This window comes from Nicotiana tabacum, chromosome 11 (assembly GCF_000715075.1).
Source record: "Nicotiana tabacum cultivar K326 chromosome 11, ASM71507v2, whole genome shotgun sequence".
NCBI lineage: Eukaryota > Viridiplantae > Streptophyta > Magnoliopsida > Solanales > Solanaceae > Nicotiana > Nicotiana tabacum.
This window is the reverse complement of record NC_134090.1, coordinates 124,223,718-124,245,670: the sequence shown is the minus strand read 5'-3', so window position 1 is coordinate 124,245,670 and position 21,953 is coordinate 124,223,718.

Sequence of the window (21,953 nt, the reverse complement as noted above, 5' to 3'; positions counted from 1 at the left end):
TTTAGCAAGATGGACTCGATTTCGTCGTGCTTTAGGTTATTCCCTTTTGCTTCGCAAGTGTAGGCGGTGACGTGCCCGTTGGGATCCGAGGTTTCATTGTAATTCGGAAGATCGAGCATTCTGAACTTCTTTTGAATGGGTTTTGTGGCTGCTTCCTGCGGTAACGGCTTCTGTACGAACATCTTTGAATCCACACCTTTCAGGATCGGGGGTGCGCCCGGAATTTAGTTGAACCTGGAGTTGTAGGTCTCGACCTTCTTGTTGATGGCTTCTATCTTCTTATCGCCCGATTCGATCCTCCTAATGAGGTCCTCGAGCATCTTTATGATAGCGGGGTCGGCTGCCGGCCCATTGTTGCTTGATCTCTCTAGTACATGCTCTGCTGGGGAAGCCATCCCCGGGGCTACCGTGCTGGGAGATTTCTAGTGACTTTGCAACTGAGCAATCGCCAGTTGTTGTGCCTGCAACATTTCAAAAATAACGTGAAGGATAACCTCCCGTTCTTCCCTAGCTGTGGTTTTCTAGGCTTCTTGTTGGTCTACTTGGTGCATGCTCCAGTTAGTGTGGGAGCTTACATCGACGTGTTGAGCATCGCGTAAGACCACATCCACGGTAATTGGTTCTAGTGCGTTCTCAGGGTTTCGTGGTGGTATACCAACACTTGGATCATCCACACCATTCTCTCCATGATTCTAAAGATTGTTGGTTACTGAGTCAGACATTTCAACCTGAAATCAAAGATCTTGGGCAAGAAAAGATGTGAAAGATAACTTGCGTTGTGTAGTAAAACCAGCAAGAAAATAATCACTATTATTTTTAGCCTCATGGTGGGCGCCAAATTGTTTACCGTGAAAATGGTAATAACCATTAAATTTGATTTTGTGGTTCTAAAAATACGTGATCTATTTCTATGCTAGTTGTTAGGGCAATAAATGCTAAGTGAGGTACTTGAAATCAAGATATGCGCTTAAAGCAAGATGTTAACCAAACCGAATGGTTGTCGATCGGGGCCTCCAGTTTGCTTGTTCGGGGCCTCACGGTCGACTCTAATGCCCCGCCGAGGGTAGTCGATGGAGACTAACAGTTAAAATTAAATAAATGATGGCTCTTTATGGCCAATAATAAGCAATAAATGAAGAACAATAAATAGCACACAATGAATATGAACAATAAATGTTAGTAAAGAGGCCGGGAGAATCTGTTTGAGAGCAGAGAGAATGTTCTGCAGTATATAGTATTGAGCAAAATGTGTTTCCAAAATGATAAGGATCCCCTTTATATATGAGGGAGAATCCCAACATAGTACAAAATGCATTAATTTCAAAGATTTGGAGATGGTACAGCTAGCTAATGCCTTGATTCGTTTTTGGACTAGCCCACTAAACTTTGTCAGCCCTATTTACGTGCCTTGGGAACTCCCCACTTTCTCTCTGAAACCGTCGGTTTGTACTGATCTGAGGTCAAGCATCGATGGCCTTCGCTGGTTGAAACTCGACCATGGTCCCAAGCCTTCGAGACGTGCTTAAGAGGCATCGTAACGAAGGAAATTTAGACCCTCTGATTTTACCGTATGCAAAATGCAATGCATAGTATAACACAAAACCTTACACACACAGGGCACATAACTCACTCAGGATTGGACTCATCAAGACACTCTAGTCAAAGTTGTTAAGCAAAGTTGAGATCATACAATTTAAGGTACTTATACAAGAGTCAAAATCTGAGCCTAAGAGTCAAAACAAAGTACTCACTATTCTCAAGGCATAACAAAGCTAAGAGATATTGCTTCAATTCAAAACACAACACAATGGCTCCTACTCCCAAAAAAACCTAACTACACCTGGTTCAAATAAAACCCTTGAAAAAGAACCGCGGCACAAAGAAAAACCAAGGGAGAATTGCTACACTACCTACAAAGAAAATATATTTTTTTCTTTAGACTTAAATCCCTCAAGAAAATTATCTTGAATATCCGTTGTCGGGTAAAGTTCATTCTTTTTTTTTTCTAACGAAATAAAAAAATTATTCAATTAAACTAACACAACTCAAATAGCATATAAAGTCACCCAGACAATCTCCTCACCCCATACTTTAAATTGTGCATTGTCCCCAATGCACACCATACTAAAAAGAGGATAAAAGAAACTCTCTGGTAGGCCAAAGGCTGAAGCACTAGCAGCTCATGAGGTACATAGACTTCTCCCAGGCTTGGTCCTATGAGCGGGTACCTCACACATAGTTCCAACCATCAGGTTTGTTGTTGCATCCTTCCAATAGCTTTGTTTTCCATGCTCCTAGAAACTCAAAAATTGACACAACCAAAATAATACAATTAAAAAAACAATGCAGTAAAGCTGGGTTGCCTCCCAACAAGCGCTTGATTTAATGTCGCGGTACGACGCGAATCACTTTTTGCCTCCACTTTGAACTTATAAATTGGACCCCAAGTTTTGATTATGCTCTATGATCATGCTCATGGGGTGGTTGAAAGAATCTGACTGGCCCAATAAAATAATATAGTATTCTGTACTTCTTGGCCTTTGGATGAGATGTGTATTCCCGAATTTCTGGCACGAATAATTCCAGAATGTAGGCAGCTTTTCCTTACTCCTTGACTCCTCAAGTGGCTCGGATGACTCTATTTCTATATCATCATCCAAACACAATGTGGAAATATACTTGGAGTGTAGACCAATGTGCTCAACTACATAAACATTGGGACTGTCTACATCCTCAACACTAATGACCGTAAAGTCAACAAAATATGTATCATCAATGTCCTTGGTTGACTCTAGTATCTTTTCTACAATATCGGCATCCTCAAAATCTAGTTCGATTGATTGTTGGCGTTCTACTCTGGCCTTCTCCACTAGCACCTCAATTTCTGTATCTACTTCACGCTCTTTTTGGATACTATTCACAATATTGGCTTGTTGAGCATTAAAATATTCAACCAGTTGACTCACTTGAACTTTCACATTGTGAATAGTTTCCTCTTGCCTTTCTATCTGCGACTGTATTTTACTATGTTGTTCCAAAAGGCACTGTAACATATCTTCGATCTTCTTTAGGTCAGCTTCCCTGGGTTCTTTGTTCCTATTAACTTCACAAGAAAAAGAAGAACCATCAAAGTAAGGGGTCAGGGGAAGACAAGAAATATAAGTACAACCATGAAAGTGACTATCTTGACCACCACATATATCACACATATTCCACACATAAGATTGAGTTGGTGCACAAAAATTGCTCTCGGGAATATTTTGATAATTTTGCCCTGGGTGGTTTCCTCCACAATATGCATAAGGGGAATTAAAAGTAGAATTACCAACATCAAAATTCTCATAGTTCCAATATGTCATGTTTTTAAAATCAACAAGTAAAACAAAAAAATAAAAAAAATCAAATACAAAAAATAAAAGTTCAAACTTGAAACCTAGCAATATGTACACCTAATGCTACACCATTAGTTCCCTTGCAACGGCGCCAAAATTTGATCACGCCCAACTATGCCTTATAAAAAGGACTAAGTGGTCACTACAAATATGATCTGGTTTACAAGTCCGGAGACAAAACCCACAGAGAACTAAGGCTTAGCTACAGCTATTCAATATCACCAAGAAGACAAGCTTGAACAATTCCAATCTTATAGATATTAAGATTCTTGTGTTTAACTAATTAACTAACAAATTAAAATAGTAAATTAACAACTAAAAATACTAAGGGTTAGATACAAGATTCAGGAAGTCTAGAGTTATGATTTTTCCTATTGTCGGAATCCTTCCCGCTACATTTTCTATAAATTCGCCAAGTATTCTCTACCGATCATGAGAGCACTGAGTGTCGTAACTCTCTCCTGAGTAATTACAACAATTTACTAGACATATTCTCCCGAATTACGCTAGCTGGCATTAAGTATGGCTCACTCGAATCGCACCCAAGGTTTCGTTATCCCTAATCCCGCCTTTAAACCCTCCGTATTGATCCCTTATATACGTTAGGAGTGAAGTTGTTCAACAACTACCGAAATATGCACTCTCTCCCGAGTATTACTGACTAAATAGGCATAGTCGATTGAGAGCTCTTCAACCAAACACAATAATAATATAGTTGAACAAATAGAGAAAATATTATTGTAAATCTATATTAACGTAACAAGAAAATCATCCTTCAATAGGTTCGATCAAAACCCTATATAACAAATTAGCTATTCATAATAGTATGCATAACTGCAATACTAGAATTCATAACCAATAATGGAAATAGGAAGAAGGAAGTAAAAAACTTGTAGAAGAATTCTCCGCCTTGCTCCCAATGTATTCTTGCCTCCTTAGGTCAGATCTTTGGTCTCTTTATCATCCTTAGGTCTAAATTCTGTCAAAAGTGTGTCAAAAGTCCTCAAACTAGCATTTTTGCATGTATGTATACCAAGTAAGTTCGGGCCCAAATAATTCCACCTTCTCCTATGCGGAAAAGGACAGTTCTCCCGGACAGGACGTGTGCGGCCACTGTTGGACGGCGGTTGGACCGCGCATATCCACTTTGATTATGCATGACGAGCGCGGCCTGAGCTCAGGAGCACACTTGACATGCATTTTTCACCCTGTTCTGTTATGAATTTGGGATAACGTAAAACATAAAAGTTATATCCCTTTGAGTTAACTTTAAAACCATATTTTGTGAAGCCCAAATGGAGTTTTGAGTGAAATGTTACGTACATTTTACTAGATAGTGCGCAATATGCCTACTCGACTCTTCGTTCGCTCTTAATTATCATCTGTTGATCCCCGAACACGATCCCGGCTTAATTCCTTGGGCTTTTACCCAGACATCAAATCTCCAAATCACTTAAATTCATTTCATAACATCTACATAGCTTGGAATACCTTCTACAAGGCATAAAACACACAATTAGTGCAAGACACTAGCTATTAAGGCTCAAACTCAATTAAAGTGCAATAAATTAGAGTGTAATAAGCGACTAAAATACTTAATTATAGCCTACCATCAATACCCCACGCTTAAACCATTGCTCGTCCTCGAGCAATCAAACTACACTTTATATAGACACAACTTTTTAAACAATTTTCCTAACTCATCACATGATCATAGGCTAAAAACTAGTGTTTTAGTCGTCATAACAACACTTTAATTATTACATTTTACAAAGGTTTGAGCTTAAATGATAAAGAATTGTACTAAATTCATGCTTTATACCTTGCAGGAAGCTAATCCGACTTAAGAATTAATGTTGGGATGAATTTAATTAAATTGGGGCTTTGAAGTCTGAGTAAAAGCTAAATAAATCAAGTTGGGATCGTGTTCGGGGGTCGCAAAGCAAGCCCGGATAGCAAAACAAATGAAAAAACGAAGCAGCGCAAATATTTGCCCTGCCGTGCCGCGGGGTGCGCCGTGTGGGGCGCCGCGACAGGGAAATATTCTGCGCTTGAATTGTTTTGCTCCGTTAAATTGTATTCTGTTGTGTCCAATCCATGTACGCATCTCCCGGGGTGCCGCGGGTGTGTAAAAATCACAAAATTATTCTATTTCGGAATAAAAAGGGCATACTTGTCAAAACCACTTGGGAGACGACTTTAAGAGGAAAAAGTAGTTCCATTATTGGAAAGACCTATTTTTGGAGAAGAAAAAAAAGGAAGGAGATTCATCTTGAAGAGGAAAATCAAGGAGGAACATCAACTTGGAGCAAGGATTAAAAGAGTTTTTCTAAACCTTCTCCCAGTATTTATTCATATTATGTTTAAGATTTTTATTGTTATTGTTTGTATAATTATGAGTGGCTAAAAAACCCAAATATTCTGGGGTTATGGATGTTAGATGATTATGTTGTTTGAAGTTTAGATTGATGATCTTGAATTTATCGTTAAGGGTTGTTTATTTGATTCTGCTGTTAATTATTTTACTGCGTAGCTAACAGTGAAATACTATTTACGAATCTTGAGTTAAACTTGAAAAAGGAAATTCTCGATTGCATATAGAATCAAATAGAGCAAGATCTGGATCCTGGGCATCGGGTGAAAGATTCGCGATTAAGATAGAACTATACTTAATTGTCTTGTTTGGTTGAGAAATAGGATTTGTAAATGCATTTGAGTTAATTTAATACCATAGAAATATAGGTATTAATTTAACTTGAATAGGCACATAAGAAATCGACAGATTCTTATGGGTATTATTAACCCTATAATCAATAACCCAGATAATTCAATAAATCATTTTTAAGCTAAACACGTAGTATGATCTCTAGCAAGCCCATAACTCCGGGATATCTCCTTTATTAATTGTTAAAAGAAAAACTCATAAGTGGCGTAGTAACTTTGCGTTGTTTTGTTGTTTGTCTACTAGTTAAATTGTAAATTGGTTATTTATGTATTTTGTGATGAATTAGCTTGAATCGATATGTTTAGTATTTCTATAAGGGTTAAGTTAATAACAAGTCCTCGTGGGAACGATACTCTACTTATTACTATATTACTTGAAGATCGCGTACACTTGCGTGAGTGTTTTGGGCGCAACAAGTTTTTGGCGCCGTTTCCGGGGACTTGAAAATTAGCTACTTGACTAAGTTAAACTTTTATCATCTATTGGTTTAAGTATTAATTTTCAGTTCACTTTGTTTGTGTCACGCAGGATCTTCTCTTGAATGCGGAGGAGTAGAAGCACAAGCAATCTCTTCCCTCTTGATGCTGAAATTGAAAGAACACTTCATAGAGCGAGGAAGGAGTTGGAAGTTAAATACAAAACAGAAAGAGAGTTGGACATTTTAGTTCAACCACAGCCAACAGTGATGGCAGGTAATGGAGGGCGTCCGGTGATAGAAGCTGCAAGGCCAAATCTTGCTAATATGACCCAGGCTATTGTCAAGCCTGAAATCACTTGTCACTTTGAGCTTAAACAGTACATGGTACAGCTGATTCAGTCCACTGGGCAATATGTAGGTCTATCTCATGAAGACCCGCAGAGGCACATTCAGAATTTTTTGGAAATCACGGATACTTACAACGATCCAAATGTTTCTAAGGACTATGCCAGGCTAACCTTGTTTCCTTTTTCATTGTTAGGGGAAGATAAAGAATGGTTGCAGAAGGAGCCTGCTAATTCAATCCATACTTGGGATGATTTAGCAAAGAAATTCTTAATCAAGTTTTTCCCCACTAAAAAGACAAAGTCTTTGCGGAGCCAGATTCTTGGGTTTCAACAACGGGATGGTGAGACTCTTTGCCAAGCTTGGGAAAGATACAAGAAACTACTCCGAGATTGTCCACATCATTGTCAAACTGATGAGGTATTGGGCCATACTTTTGTTGATGGATTAGATGAGACTTCAAAGATGAATCTTGATTCAGCTTATGGAGGTAGTTGCATGGCGAGACCATATAGTGAAATACAACTTCTACTAAACAACTTCACTGCTAATGATCACAATTGGCAAGGTGAGGGAGAACCAAGGAGAGCAATGAAACAGAAAGCAGCAGGGGTACTTGAACTGGATAATTTTTCAGCCATGAGAGCAGATATAGCAAAATTGGCAAATCAAATGAATAGAATGACAATGAACCAGACACAACAATTGCAAGATGTTCAACAAATGTCGATTTGTTGTGAAATGTATGGTGACAATCACACAAGTGACATGTGCCCAACGAATCCTGAATCTATTTATTATGTGGGACAACAAAGCAGAGGTCCGATGAACCAACAGGCACAATATGGGAACACTTACAATGCAAATTGGAGAAATCATCCTAATTTCTCTTGGGGTGGAAATCAATCAAATCAGAATCAATATAGACCCCAAGGAAATTTTAATCAACCTCAAAGGCCACCCCAGCAGGTAGAAGAAAGTACAAATGATTTGTTGAAGAAATTGTTGCATGACAATCAACAACTCAGAACTGATTTCAGAAATCTGGAAAGGCAAATGGGATAGTTAGCTGCAAATCAAAACGCTAGACCTGCAGGTGCTCTACCAAGTGATACAGAAAGAAATCCGCAAGTTAGTGCAATTACACTTAGAATTGGAAAAGAATTAGAAGAAGTTCCAAAGAAGAGAAAAGACAAACCTATACCTGAGGGTGAATTGATTCCCAAAGCAACACAGGAAGCAAAGAAAGATGATACAGTTTCAGCGCCTGTGAATGTTCCAAGGCCACCACCACCTTTTCCACAAAGATTTCAGAAAAAGAATGATGATCTCATGTTCAACAAATTTCTCTCTATGTTGAGTCAGATTCAATTGAATATTCCGTTGGTAGATGCGATTCGTGATATTCCAAAGTATGCCAAGTACATAAAAGATATTGTGGCTAACAAGAGGAGATTGACTGAATTTGAAACAGTTGCACTTACTGAGGAGTGCACTTCAAGGGTCCAAAATAAGCTTCCTCAAAAGCTTAAGGATCCTGGCAGCTTTACTATCCCTGTGAGAATAGGCAATGTTGATGTAGGCCATGCACTTTGTGATTTGGGAGCAAGCATAAATTTGATGCCATTGTCCTTGTACAAAAAATTGGGTTTGGGAGCTACAAAACCCACCATTGTGATGTTGCAACTAGCAGATAGGTCCATAGCTTACCCGAAAGGGGTGATTGAAGATGTGCTGCTGAAAATTGGGAAATTCATTTTCCCCGCTGATTTCATTATCTTAGATTTTGAAGCAGATGAAAAAGTTCCTATTATATTGGGAAGACCTCTCTTGGCTACAGGTGATGCTATAATTAAAGTAAGAGAGGGAAAAATGATCATGAGAGTTGACAACGAGGAAGCTGTTTTTAATGTATACAAAGCAATTCAACTTTCTCGCCATTGTGAAGAATTGTCTATAATATCTGTCATGGAGATGGATGAGCAACTTATTGCCCCAAGTGTATATTTGAAGGATTCTTTAGAGAAAGCAATTGTGTTGTTCGAGACTTTGGAGATTAATGATGAGGTTGAAGAGATGAAGCATATTTTGAATGCATTATGTGAATATATGAAAGGTTTACATCACTTTGAACCTTTGAACAGGCCAAATGGTCCTCCCCCGAAGCCACCAATTGAAGAAGCTCCAAAATTGGAACTAAAGCCTTTACCTTCTCACCTTCATTATGCTTATTTGGGTAGTTCTGATACGTTACTTGTTATTATTTCTTCTGACTTGTCTGAATTGCAGGAGGAAAAATTGCTGAGAGTACTACGTGAGCATAAAAGAGCAATTGGGTGGACAATGTCTGACATAAGAGGTATTAGTCGAGCTTTTTGCATGCATAAAATTCTCATGGAGGAAGGACACAAGCCGAGCATAGAACAACAACGCCGCCTAAATCCCAACATGAAAGAGGTGGTAAGAAAAGAAGTGATTAAATGGCTTGATGCATGTATTGTATTTCCAATATCTGATAGCAACTGGGTAAGTCCAATCCAATGCGTTCCAAAGAAAGGAGGAATGGCCGTAGTGACAAATGAAAACAATGATCTCATTCCCATTCAAACAGTTACTGGGTGGAGGATTTGCATAGATTATAGAAAATTGAATAATGCCACCCGAAAAGACCATTTTTCTCTCCCCTTTATTGACCAAATGCTTGATAGATTAGCTGGGCAAGAATACTACTATTTTTTGGATGGTTACTCAGGATATAATCAGATTGTTATAGCCCCATCGGACCAAGAGAAGACCACATTTACATGTCCCTATGGGACATATGCATTTAAAAGAATGTCATTTGGTCTTTGCAATGCACCTGCGAATTTTCAAAGGTGTATGATGGTTATCTTTACTGATATGGTTGAAAGATTTGTGGAAGTATTTATGGATGATTTTTCTGTATTTGGATGTTCTTTTGATAAATGTTTAATGAATCTTGACAAGGTCCTTGCTAGGTGTGAATAAACAAATTTGGTACTGAATTGGGAAAAATGTCATTTCATGGTACGAGAAGGCATAGTCCTAGGGCATAAAGTGTCCAAGAATGGATTGCAGGTGGATAAAGCAAAGGTGGAAGCAATTGAAAAATTACCTCCACCGACATCAGTTAGAGGCATTCGCAGTTTCTTGGGACATGCAGGTTTTTATCGTCGTTTCATTAAAGATTTTTCAAAAATTTCGTCTCCTTAGTGCAGGCTTCTTGAGAAAGATACATCCTTCAAGTTTGATGATGCTTGTCTGAAAGCATTTGATGATCTGAAAAGAAGATTAGTTACTGCACCAATTATCATTGCTCCAGATTGGAAACTTCCATTTGAGTTGATGTGTGATGCAATTGATATAGCCATTGGAGTTGTTTTGGGGCAGCGGAGGGAGAAAATCTTTTATTCCATTCACTATGCGAGCAGAACTCTTAATCCAGCTCAAATGAATTACACTATTACTGAAAAAGAGTTGCTCGCAGTAGTATGGGCATTTGATAAGTTCAGGTCCTATCTAGTGGGAACCAAAGTCATAGTTTACACAGATCAGTCAGCTATCAGGTATTTATTTGCAAAGAAAGATACCAAGCCAAGGTTAATTCGATGGGTTCTTCTTTTGCATGAATTTGATTTGGAGATTTGAGATCGAAAAGGGACAGATAATCAGGTTGCAGATCACTTATCCAGGCTGGAAAATCGAGACCATGTCACTGAAGGAGAATCAATCAAAGAAACATTTCCTTACGAACATTTGCTAGCCATCACTTCGGATGAAACCCCGTGGTATGTTGATTATGTGAATTTCATTGCAAGTGGGGTGACTCCACCAGAATTTATAGCTGATCATTGAAGAAGATTCTTACATGACGTGAGATTCTACATGTGGGACGAGCCTTTTCTATACAAGCAATGTACAGATCAATTGGTAAGAAGGTGTGTCCCTGATGAGGAAATGAATGCAATATTGCATGACTGTGATTCTTCTCTTTATGGAGGTCATCATTGTGGAGACAGAACTACACAAAAGGGTTTGCAATCAGGTTTTTACTGGCCAAAATTTTTTAAAGATGCACATGCTTTTGTTAAAAATTGTTACAAGTGTCAAAGAACAGGTACAATCACGAAGAGGAACGAGATGCCTTTGCAAAATATTTTGGCAGTAGAGCTCTTTGATGTCTGGGGAATTGATTTCATGGGACCATTTCCATATTCTAATGGGCACAGATATATTTTGGTTGCAGTTGATTATGTGTCTAAGTGGGTTAAGGCCATTGATCTTCCTACTAATGATGAGAAGATAGTGGTAAGTTACGTAAAGAAGCACATTTTCACATGCTTTGAAACTCCAAAGGTGTTGATAAGTGATGGAGGAACACACTTTTGCAACAAATTGATGAAAAATGTTCTAGCAAAATATGGAGTAAGACACAAGGTTGCTACTGCATACCACCCTCAAATGAGTGGTCAAGTTGAAGTGTTAAACAGGTAGGTAAAACAGATTTTGGAGAAAACAGTGAGTGCAAATAGGAAAGATTGGTCCGGTAAGTTAGAAGATGCATTGTGGGCTTACCGAACTGCATACAAGACTCCAATAGGTACTTCTCCATACAGGTTGGTTTATGGAAAGGCATGTCATTTGCTTGTTGAGCTAGAACACAAAGCTTATTGGGCAATCAAAATGCTAAATATCGATATGGACTTAGCCGGTGAAAAAAGGCTGCTACAACTCAATGAACTTGATGAGTTTCGGTTGCATGCTTATGAAAATGTCAAGTTATATAAAGAAAAGACCAAGAGGTGGCAGGACAAGCACATCCAACATCGCGAGTTTGAGCCGGGTCAAGAAGTTCTCTTGTTTAATTCAAGGCTAAAGCTTTTTCCTGGAAAGCTTAAGTCCCGTTGGGCAGGCCTTTTCGTTGTAATAAGTGTAACTCCTCATGGAACAGTTGAATTGCGGGACATAAATTCAAGTGGTACATTCTTGGTGAATGGGCAGCTAGTAAAACACTATTGGGGTGGTGATATTAAACGTCACAAGACCTCGATAGATTTGGTTGATGCATAATGACGTGTTGAGTCGTGCCGCGACGTTAAATTAGGCACTTGTTGGGAGGCAACCCAATAACTAACATCACTAACGCTTAATTGTAGTTTAGAATTATTAGATTTTATATGTATAATGTTTTTACTCAGGTGCAAGCATGAATTTGGCATAAAATCAGTGTACAATGATGTAGGGGGTGAATGGTGAGATAAACAATCAAAAAATATGCTAACTCTGTGAAAATTTGGCCTACAGCGTCGCACGGGGCGTCGTGCCGGCAAAATTGCACAGATGAGGCAGAATACAAAATTTTCGGAGCAGCTAAAAAAAATGGCCTACCGCGCCGCGGGGTGCGCCGCGGCAGGCCAATTTTATTTTAAAAATAAATTTACTTAAATCTGAAACCCCCTCCCTCTATTTCATTATTTCACTCCCCAAACTCTCTTCTTCTCTATCACCAAACTCAAGCACCCCAACCAAACAATTTCATTCAAGGATTCATCCACAAATCCTTTTCTTCTTGCAAGGTAAGTATTCTCTTCTATCTTTTCCTTCAAACTAGTAGTATTTTATTTTGTATTTCTTTCTTATTTTCAAGTATATTTGTATAAACCCTAGCAAGAATTGTGTTCATAATCTTCTTTTAGTTTCTTTTGTTAATATTGTTAAAAATAGTATTAGAAACTTAGCTTGTATATTCTTTATGGGGTTATGGAGGATTTGAAGGTGTGTTGAGGTGAAATGAGTTGAGTTTCTTGTTGAAGATTGTTAAGGAGTGTACTAATCCGAAAATGCATATGAAAAAAAAGTGAAAAATTGTGTATTGAATATTATTGTGAAGATGTGGTGATGTTATAGTTGTGATGAGAGGCATATTGGTGTTGTTGATATGGTGATAGGCCTCTTTTGAAGTTGAAATTTTTTTAAAAAAAAAACATGCTTACAATATGTTTGTTAAAATGTCTAAGTGACATAAAATTGAGTAATGTTGCAAATTGAGAAACAAATTGCATTGTGAGATGTTATTCTTGATAACAACTATAACATTAGGCTAAGCCGCGATTTGTTTTTTGCTTTCTTTATGTAAAAAAGAGATGTAAGATTCGTGCTAATGTGCCTATGTAGTATATTTTGTATATAAATTTTGAATTTCGTAAAATAGACAAATTTCATTTTATGTTTATGTTTAATATTAATTTAGCTTGTAAAATCTAGCCTAGTTTTTGATTTTTATTTTATTTTTAATTGTTGCAAGTCTCTTTAATGATCGGGTAAGCCATTAAGCATTATATCATTCTAATTGAAGAACAGGGTAGTCTGAATCCCTGTTATACATCCTAAGTGTCAACATGATATAACATAAGTGTGGGGTATTTACTCCACTTGCTCTTAAAAGAATTTTGTGTATCTTTAACTAATATATCATGTTATGTAGGTAAAATGTCTCAATGCCCAAGCAAAAGATCAAACGTTGGCCTAACTGAGGCTGCATCTACTAGCCGACGTGGAGGTAGAAGGGCACCACCTCCGGCACCAGTGGAGGAGGAAGAGGAACACTTTGACCCTGATGCAGATGAGGTGCCAGAGTGTAAATATGGCATCAGGGCTATTCCAACCCATACAATACAATGGTTCCAATCCTTCGTCCCTGCTGTGCCACCAACCTCAAAAGTTGCCATAGATGAAGCAAAGCTTGCCCATAAGTATAATGTCATATATACTAACATTCAAGCTTTGGGTTTTGAAGGGTTGTTTCGTCAAGGTGATAGTGTGAACATCAACTTGGTAAAAGAATTTTATGCCAATTGGCAACCGGGCGGTGATTTAGATGCCAGCTATCATGTCAGGGTCAGAAATAAAGTGATCCCATTTTCGTCAAAGGTCATAAATCAAATAATGGGTTTCACTAAACATTCACATAAGTTGTTCCAGAGGTTCGTGCATAGACCAGATTACCCAGACATCCGCAGACAGCTATGTGGTGAAGATTCATTTGCCATGTGGACTAGAGATACAAATGAGTGTCACAAGGAAATGAAAAAAGGAACATTCCAGTGGCCTGCACGAGTCGTTTTGAAGATAATAAATGCCAAAATCATGCCAATACAAAGTGATACATACGTATCAAAACTAAAGGTTTTCTTGATTTATGCATTTTTAACAGGAATGCAGGTGGATCTTGGGAAAATCATGCTGGAACACATGTCAAAAGTGAGACCTTTTCGAGGACGCCGCCTACACTATCCGAGTATGATTACTCGGTTATTGCGGACGCACTTCATTGAATAAGAGTATCACTATGATCGGCGGATAGAAGTAACATATCCTATCAGGGCACTTGATGTCACAACTGTGATAGATCCGCCTGCAGCTGCACTTAATCCCGATCAAAGGATTGTCCGGGTGGAAGAGACTTTGCAGATATTATTTGCTGACATGCGCCTTCGCGCATATAGAGGGGAAGTGAACTTGGAAGAGTTACAACAAAATCACCCTCTATCTCCTTTGACACAACAATGGTTAGGAATGGCTCAGCATGGACAAATCCCACCGGATGAAGATGTAAACTTTATTCCCTCAGATGATGAGGAATATTTGTGCACCTTTGAGGATGATGATGCTTAGGCCAATGGCCTCAGGGGGTCTTTTCTGCTTTATTTTTAATCTTTTTGAATTAGGGACAATGCAATTTTTTTAAGTGTGGGGTGGTTTGCCCTTATTGTAATCTACTTACTTTTATATTTTTCGTATTTTGTTTGATTGAGTTTAGTTATTTAGTTTGATTTTGTTTAGTTTGTTAAAATTGCTTTTAGTTTGTTCTGTTAGAATATAGTGTTGATAGATAGTAAGTAATCCTAATTTCGGTATAGATCCCTCCTAGATCTTCTTGTTGAAAAAAAAAAGCTTTAGCCTAAAAAAAATAAAAAAAAAATCCATCAGAAAAATTCGAAATTATTGAGTTTGCAATTTTGTTTTATTTTCAGTTTAGTGTATGCTAGTTTTGGTTTAAATTAAAACTTTCCCCTTGGTTTTTCTTTACACCACGGTTCTTTTCCAAGGGTGTATTTGAACCGGGTATAGTTTAATTTTTTTTTTTTCAATTGAATAAAAATTTCCTAACTTACAGAGTTGATCTCCTCAAATACACATGCATTAGAAGTTATATGTACCTTATTTGTGATGTTCAAATCTCAGTTCTTGATTCTAAAGTAAGTGCCTTAAATTGTGTATTTATAACTATGCTTAACTGCTTTGACTAGAGAGTCAAGAAAGATCCAAGCTTGAATGAGTTGTGTGCCAATGTGTGAGTGAGGTTGTTGAAATATTCTGTGTGTAACAGTTGATATCTAGAACTTGCCCTCAAGTGTTTTGCAAAGTGAAATAGTAGCATTATTCAGTTTAGGAGATGATATAGGCATTTTCTTTGTTGAACCAGTTTGATAATTATCTCTACTTAATTGTATATATCTTAGTCAAACCTTTTGAGCTGTTAATCCTATTTCTTTGGCATCCGCATCATAAACCTTACCTATTTATGTAAATATATCAGTTGTTTGAACCTCTATCTCTTATGAGCACTTAGTCTTATTTTAATATTGTTAAAGTTGAGAAGAGATTTATTGGTTTATTGAAGGAGTTTAAAAAACAATGTGAAGAGTAATTCATATTTGTATATATATGTATATATATAGGGGATGAATTTTCATTAGTAACATTCCCTAACTTATGGTGCTTAAAGAGAATGGGATTTGTTGTTAGTATGAAAAATCTCAAAAAGGTTGGAGATGGTTTAACACAGGAGTAATGCTGAAATTGTGAAATGAAATGGTGTACGTATGAAGTGCTCAAAGAGATGTAGCTACTACCTCCTATATTTATCACACCCTTCCTTAGCCTGCATTACAACCAATTAAAGTTCTATTTGATCCTTGATTGAATAAGCTCAATTAGTAGAGTATTACACTAGGGGCAAGCATATGGTATGTCATCTGTTGCACATGAATTTCAATTCTGAGGGTAAGTTAATTCTTCCTATTTTGAGTTCCTAAATATTTGTGAATACTATGTTGAGAGGAACTAGTCTATATTAGTTGTGGGAGGGCACATGATTTGTGAAAGCAAGGAAACGTTTTGACCTTTGTGTTAGAGTAAGTGAGAAAATTATGAAAATGTGTGGCACTTGTGAGTCATGTCTTGCGGATTGAACTATTTTGAATTGGTACTTAAGTGTTGGCATGTGTTGTTAGAGAAATTGTTTGATAAAAGGGGGGGGTCGTCCTTATGTGAAATGTATGTTAATTGCTCGAGGACGAGCAATTGTCTAAGTGTGGGGTGTTGATCATAGGCTAAAAACTCGTGTTTTAGCCGTTGTAACAACACTTTAATTATTGTATTTTACAAAGGTTTGAGCTTAAATGATAATGAATTGTACTAAATTCATGCTTTATACCTTGCAGGAAGCTAATCCGACTTAAGAATTAATGTTGCAATGAATTTGATTAAATTGGGGCTTTGAAGTCTGAGTAAAAGCTAAATAAATCAAGTCGGGATCATGTTCGGGGGTCGCAAAGCAAGCCCGGATAGCAAAACAAATGAAAAAACGAAGCAGCGCAAATATTTGCCCTTTCTGCGCTTGAATTGTTTTGCTCCATTAAATTGTATTCTGTTGTGTCCAATCCATGTACGCATTTCCCGGGGCACCGCGAGGCATGCCGCGGGTGTGTAAAAATCACAAAATTATTCTATTTCGGACTAAAAAGGGCATACTTGTCAAAACCCCTTGGGAGACGACTTTAAGAGGAAAAAGTAGTGCCATTATTGGAAAGACCTATTTTTGGAGAAGAAAAAAGAGGAAGGAGATTCATCTTGAAGAGGAAAATCAAGGAGGAACATCAACTTGGAGCAAGGATTAAAAGAGTTTTTCTAAACCTTCTCCTAGTATTTATTCATATTATGTTTAAGATTTTTATTGTTAATGTTTGTATAATTATGAGTGGCTAAAAAACCCAAATATTCTAGGGTTATGGGTGTTAGATGATTATGTTGTTTGAAGTTTAGATTGATGATCTTGAATTTATCATTAAGGGTTGTTTATTTGATTCTGTTGTTACTTACTTTACTGCATAGCTAACAGTGAAATACTATTTACGAATCTTGAGTTAAACTTGAAAAAGGAAATTCTGGATTGCATATAGAATCAAATAGAGCAAGATCTGGATCCTGGGCATCGGGTGAAAGATTCGCGATTAAGATAGAACTATACTTAATTGTCTTGTTTGGTTTAGAAATAGGATTTGTAAATGCATTTGAGTTAATATTAATACCATAGAAATATAGGTATTAATTTAACTTGAATAGGCGCATAAGAAATCGACAGATTCTTATGGGTATTATTAACCCTATAATCAATAACTCAGATAATTCAATAAATTATTTTTAAGCTAAAAACGTAGTATGATCTCTAGCAAGCCCATAACCCCGGGATATCTCCTTTATTAATTGTTAAAAGAAAAATTCAAAAGTGGCGTAGTAACTTTGCGTTGTATTGTTGTTTGTCTACTAGTTAAATTGTAAAATGGTTATTTATGTATTTTGTGATGAATTAGCTTGAATCGATAATTGTTTGAGTTTGCATCAGTCGTTAAGTTAATAACAAGTCCTCGTGGGAATGATACTTTACTTATTACTATATTACTTGAAGATCGCGTACACTTGCGTGAGTGTTTTGGGCGCAACATCACACCAAGAATATTTAAAATAAACTAAGCACAAATGCGTAACATCTTCGCCTCAAGATTTGACTCACAAGTACCACACATTATTCACAACTCACCCACTTACTCTAACATAGAGGTCACTGCCACTTCTTCCTACGACGAGTGCAAGTGGCGCGAATTAGCTAAGGGCCAGTGGAAGGCCATGAACAACGGTAAGTGCCTTTCTATAGTTTCAACACTTTCCATACATTTGGCAATATTTTTACTTACTCATGCTTGCCTATGCAGGCCTTGGAGATGCATCCTAGATGAGACTAGCCCCGCCCGAGGAAACAATCAAGCCTTCAAATCTAAAGCCCGAGAAGGACAACAAAAGAAAAAGGGTCTCGAAACTCGAAGACCCTCAAGACAAGAAAACCTCCACTCGAAGGTTACGGAAATGGTTTGCTCAAACGGGCACAAACTCGGCCCATGACTCCCCGGATGGTGAGGAAAATGATGACGAAGAGTCGGCGATGGTGACTCGGACGAGAAAGCCAGTCGAGGCCGCGGAGCCTTTCGAACTATAAAACCTATCATGTGGTGAGGATGCTCGGAGGGAAGAAACAGGCAAGGCCCCTATGTCCCCGGAGGTTGAGATTGTCTATTCGTCTTCAGCAACTATACCAGAGGGGGTAAACGTTGAGTCCCCTAATGCTAATGAGAAACACCCGAGTGAGGAACTCAGGGCCGCGACAACATGTCATTCCCTTTCTTTGGCGACTTATTCCGAGGGGGTAATTGAAAAAACCAACGCTATGCCTAAGCCCGATCCAAGCAAATTCATCGAGGACGATCCTTTCCATGGTTGCTACACTGGGATTGAGGATGCCGATGACCTAAATGATGCGTCTGCTACTTTTGAAGAGGCTCAACATCTCTTTTCTCGGGTAAGTATTTACCTTTAGCTTTGTAATTTTTTCTTTCTTTTCTTTTGACTGATATGTCTCCATTTCATGTATAGGTCGTTGCAAAGTTTAGAGTCAAGCTGAGCCAATGTGAGGCCGGGCTCAAGAAAGTTTCAGGTGAAAAGAAGGCCCTAAGGCTCCTCTATAGCCAGAAGGAAGAGGAGCTTAAGGATCTCCGAACCGTGTTGACCAAATCTCGAAAAAGCGAGTCCGAGCTAAACGAGCAGGTAATTTTGATTTTAACAAAGTTCGGCCTTCTTGGCCCTACTTCAGAGGCTAATACTTCGGTATCTCAGCTACAGTAAAAGCTAGATATGATTGGGCAGTTCTGGGGTGAGGTAGATCAATTTCGGGCTGATTTTCATCAGTGGGAGAAGAACATGGATCAACTTGATGCCGACAAGGAAGATATTGTGGCCCAACAGGCCTCAGCTAAAACTCAGCTCCGAGGCATTGAAGTAAAGGGTCGGGTCGAAGCTGCACAGGCTAAGGCTGAAGCTATACAGGCTAAGGCCGAAGCTGAGAAGACAAAGGCTGCGGTTGATAAATCCATTACTGTATACCCGAGGGAAGCCGCGGCCGTTAAAGCTGAGTTCAGGGAGGCCTCTCACTGGGAGAGACGGAGCAACAAATTGGCTAAGTGCCAAGCCTGGAGGGAGACTCTCAAAGAAATCCATGCCTGAGGGTTCAACTTCGTCGGGGAGATAGACGAAGCAAAGGCGCGGGAAACTAATGCTAGGTTTATTGTCTCCTCCGATGACGAGGATGTGATGAGTGGCTCTAGGGACAAGGAAGGTGAAGAAGATGTTCCCAAAGGGGAAGAGACTCCTGAAGGTAAACCCTCTAAAGATGAAGACGACACTCCCGGGGATGTGGCCTCGAAAATATATTAGGTTCTTTTTTTGTGCAAGGGCCCCTGTGGGCATTGTAAGATGTTTTGTAAATTTCCTTAATGAACATAAAGTATATTTTTGCTCTATCCTTGATTTGTGTTGACTTTTGTCCCTATTTATGAAAAATTCCGATGATTCAAATACTAAGCTCGAGTATCGGTTTAGACTCTTAGTAAGCCCTTAGGATTTTATTTCTCGGGATCATACCCCTTAGTGTTTTAGATGATCCTTGATCCAAACTTAAAATCAATTTAATGAGAGTATGGGGTAATGGGGCCTTTGGGTCCGAGTTGAATGAGAACGGAATCTCGGATTCCCATAAGTTTTCGATCCTATATCTCTTTTAAGCTGGCCCTTAGGCCCTTGTATATCGGCCTTTAGGCTCTTTTTTAGAATTGGCCCTTAGGCTCTTTAAATTGGGCAGTTTCGGCCTCTAAAATGGCTATATAATTTTTCCCTCATTTCAGCTAAAAGACTTGGTGAAATTTTAGTTATGCCTTAGCATGTATTTTTGTACCCGTTGGGTTTTTCAAAGGCTCGATATATCGGAAACTTATTAGTCATTTCATTTGTGTAGACATAGTCGAATACCTCTTAAGGTTTTTCCGAAGGCTGGTGTTATTGAAGCCTTTGGATTATTCGAGGGCTAATTTATCGAAGCCCTTAGATTTTTTGGGGGCCGAATTTATCGAAGACCTTTATATTTTGCTTTTGCCGGGGGTAGCCTGACTTAACTAATTTTTCAATGTTTGAAGGCCTTTAATTTTATAGCGGAAGTCGGACGTCTCCAAATTGCATTATTTTGGCCTTAGCCTTTATGTGACTGTAGTCCTTAGTATGGCCGTAGCCTTCGGGTTTGTTATTTGAACTTGTTTCCCGATAACTTTTCGAACTTGTTAGAAAAGTTAGTCCCTGAGTATATTGGCCTTGGCCTTTGTTTCGAGGGGTGCCTCTTTGAGGTCTTATGAGTCCAAATTTTGATGACTTGGATGTATTGACTATCGGTGACAGTCCCCGGGTATTTCGGGGTGCTTTGGCCCTTGAGCCACTTCCTGTGGGATTGTATGTGTAGAGCTCGTATGAGATACAAAGTGTTTTTGATATCACCAAAATGCTCCTTTAAGTAGATACATGTGCATATGTTTTGCCGTCGGGGCTCGGCTGTTCTATATGGACACAGTTCATTTGACCGTTTGGACCATTACAAAGTTTTCCTATTGAGGCACTCTTAGGCGTGAAATATCTTTCTCAAAAAATATAACCTCCGAAGGTGATGCCCCCCAATATTCGAGGTTGATCGAAAAGAAGCCTTGAATACTTTGTTGAATGTTCCTTAGGTAGCATATAGGTGTTGACTCGTTAAAAACCTTGCCGGTAAAACCCATTAGGGATAAAACCCGATCTAAGAGAAAAAGAGTGCAACGCATGCTTTTAAACCCAAGGCCTCCGAGCTGAAAGATGCCTCGATATCTCCAATAGAACATCTACAAGGAGTTAGTTTTAAATACAAATGGAAAAGGGGAGAAGGTCATACCTCAACAGTAATTTCGCTTGAGTATCAATATATTCCAATTGTTTGGTAGTTGTTCGCCTTCCATTGTGCTAAGTTTGTAGGATCCTTTCCCTATGATTCCGAGGACACGGTATGGTCCTTCCCAATTAGGACCTAGCTTCCCTTTGTTTGGGTCTCGAGTCTTAAGAGTGACTTTCCTTAGGACCAAGTCCCCGACTCTGAAATATTGAATGTTCGTCCTTCTGTTGTAATACCTTTCGATCCTTTGTTTTTGCACGGCCATTAGAATAAATGAGGCCTCACGTTTTTCATCAAGTAGTTCGAGAGAAGTGTTCATAGCTTCGTGATTTGAGTCCTCGGTGGCATGGTGAAACCTGACGCTAGGTTCCACGACTTTGACTGGGATCAATGCTTCGGATCCGTATACCAAAGAAAATAGGGTCTCCCGTGTGCTCGACTTCGAAGTTGTTCGATATGCCCATAACACCTCGGGCAGCACTTCTCTCTATTTCCCCTTAGCATCATCTAACCTTTTCTTTAAGTTTCAAATGATGGTTTTGTTTGTGGACTCAGCCTGGCCATTTGCACTTGGGTGATAAGGTGCTGATAGAATCCTTTTGATTTTATGGTCCTCGAGGAATTTTGTTACCTTTGCTGCCAATGAACTGCTTTCCATTATCACATGCTATTTCGGCGGGTATCCCGAACCGACATATGATGTGGTCCCATATGAAGTCAATGACTTCTTTTTCTATTATTTTCTCGAAGGCCTACGCTTTTACCCATTTGAGAAGTAGTCAGTCATAAACAAAATAAATCTATCTTTACCTGGCATCATTGGTAGGGGGCCGACGACGTCTATCCCTCATTTCATGAATGGCCACGGGGATAGGATCGAATGGGGTTGTTCACCGGGTTGGTGGATCATGGGTG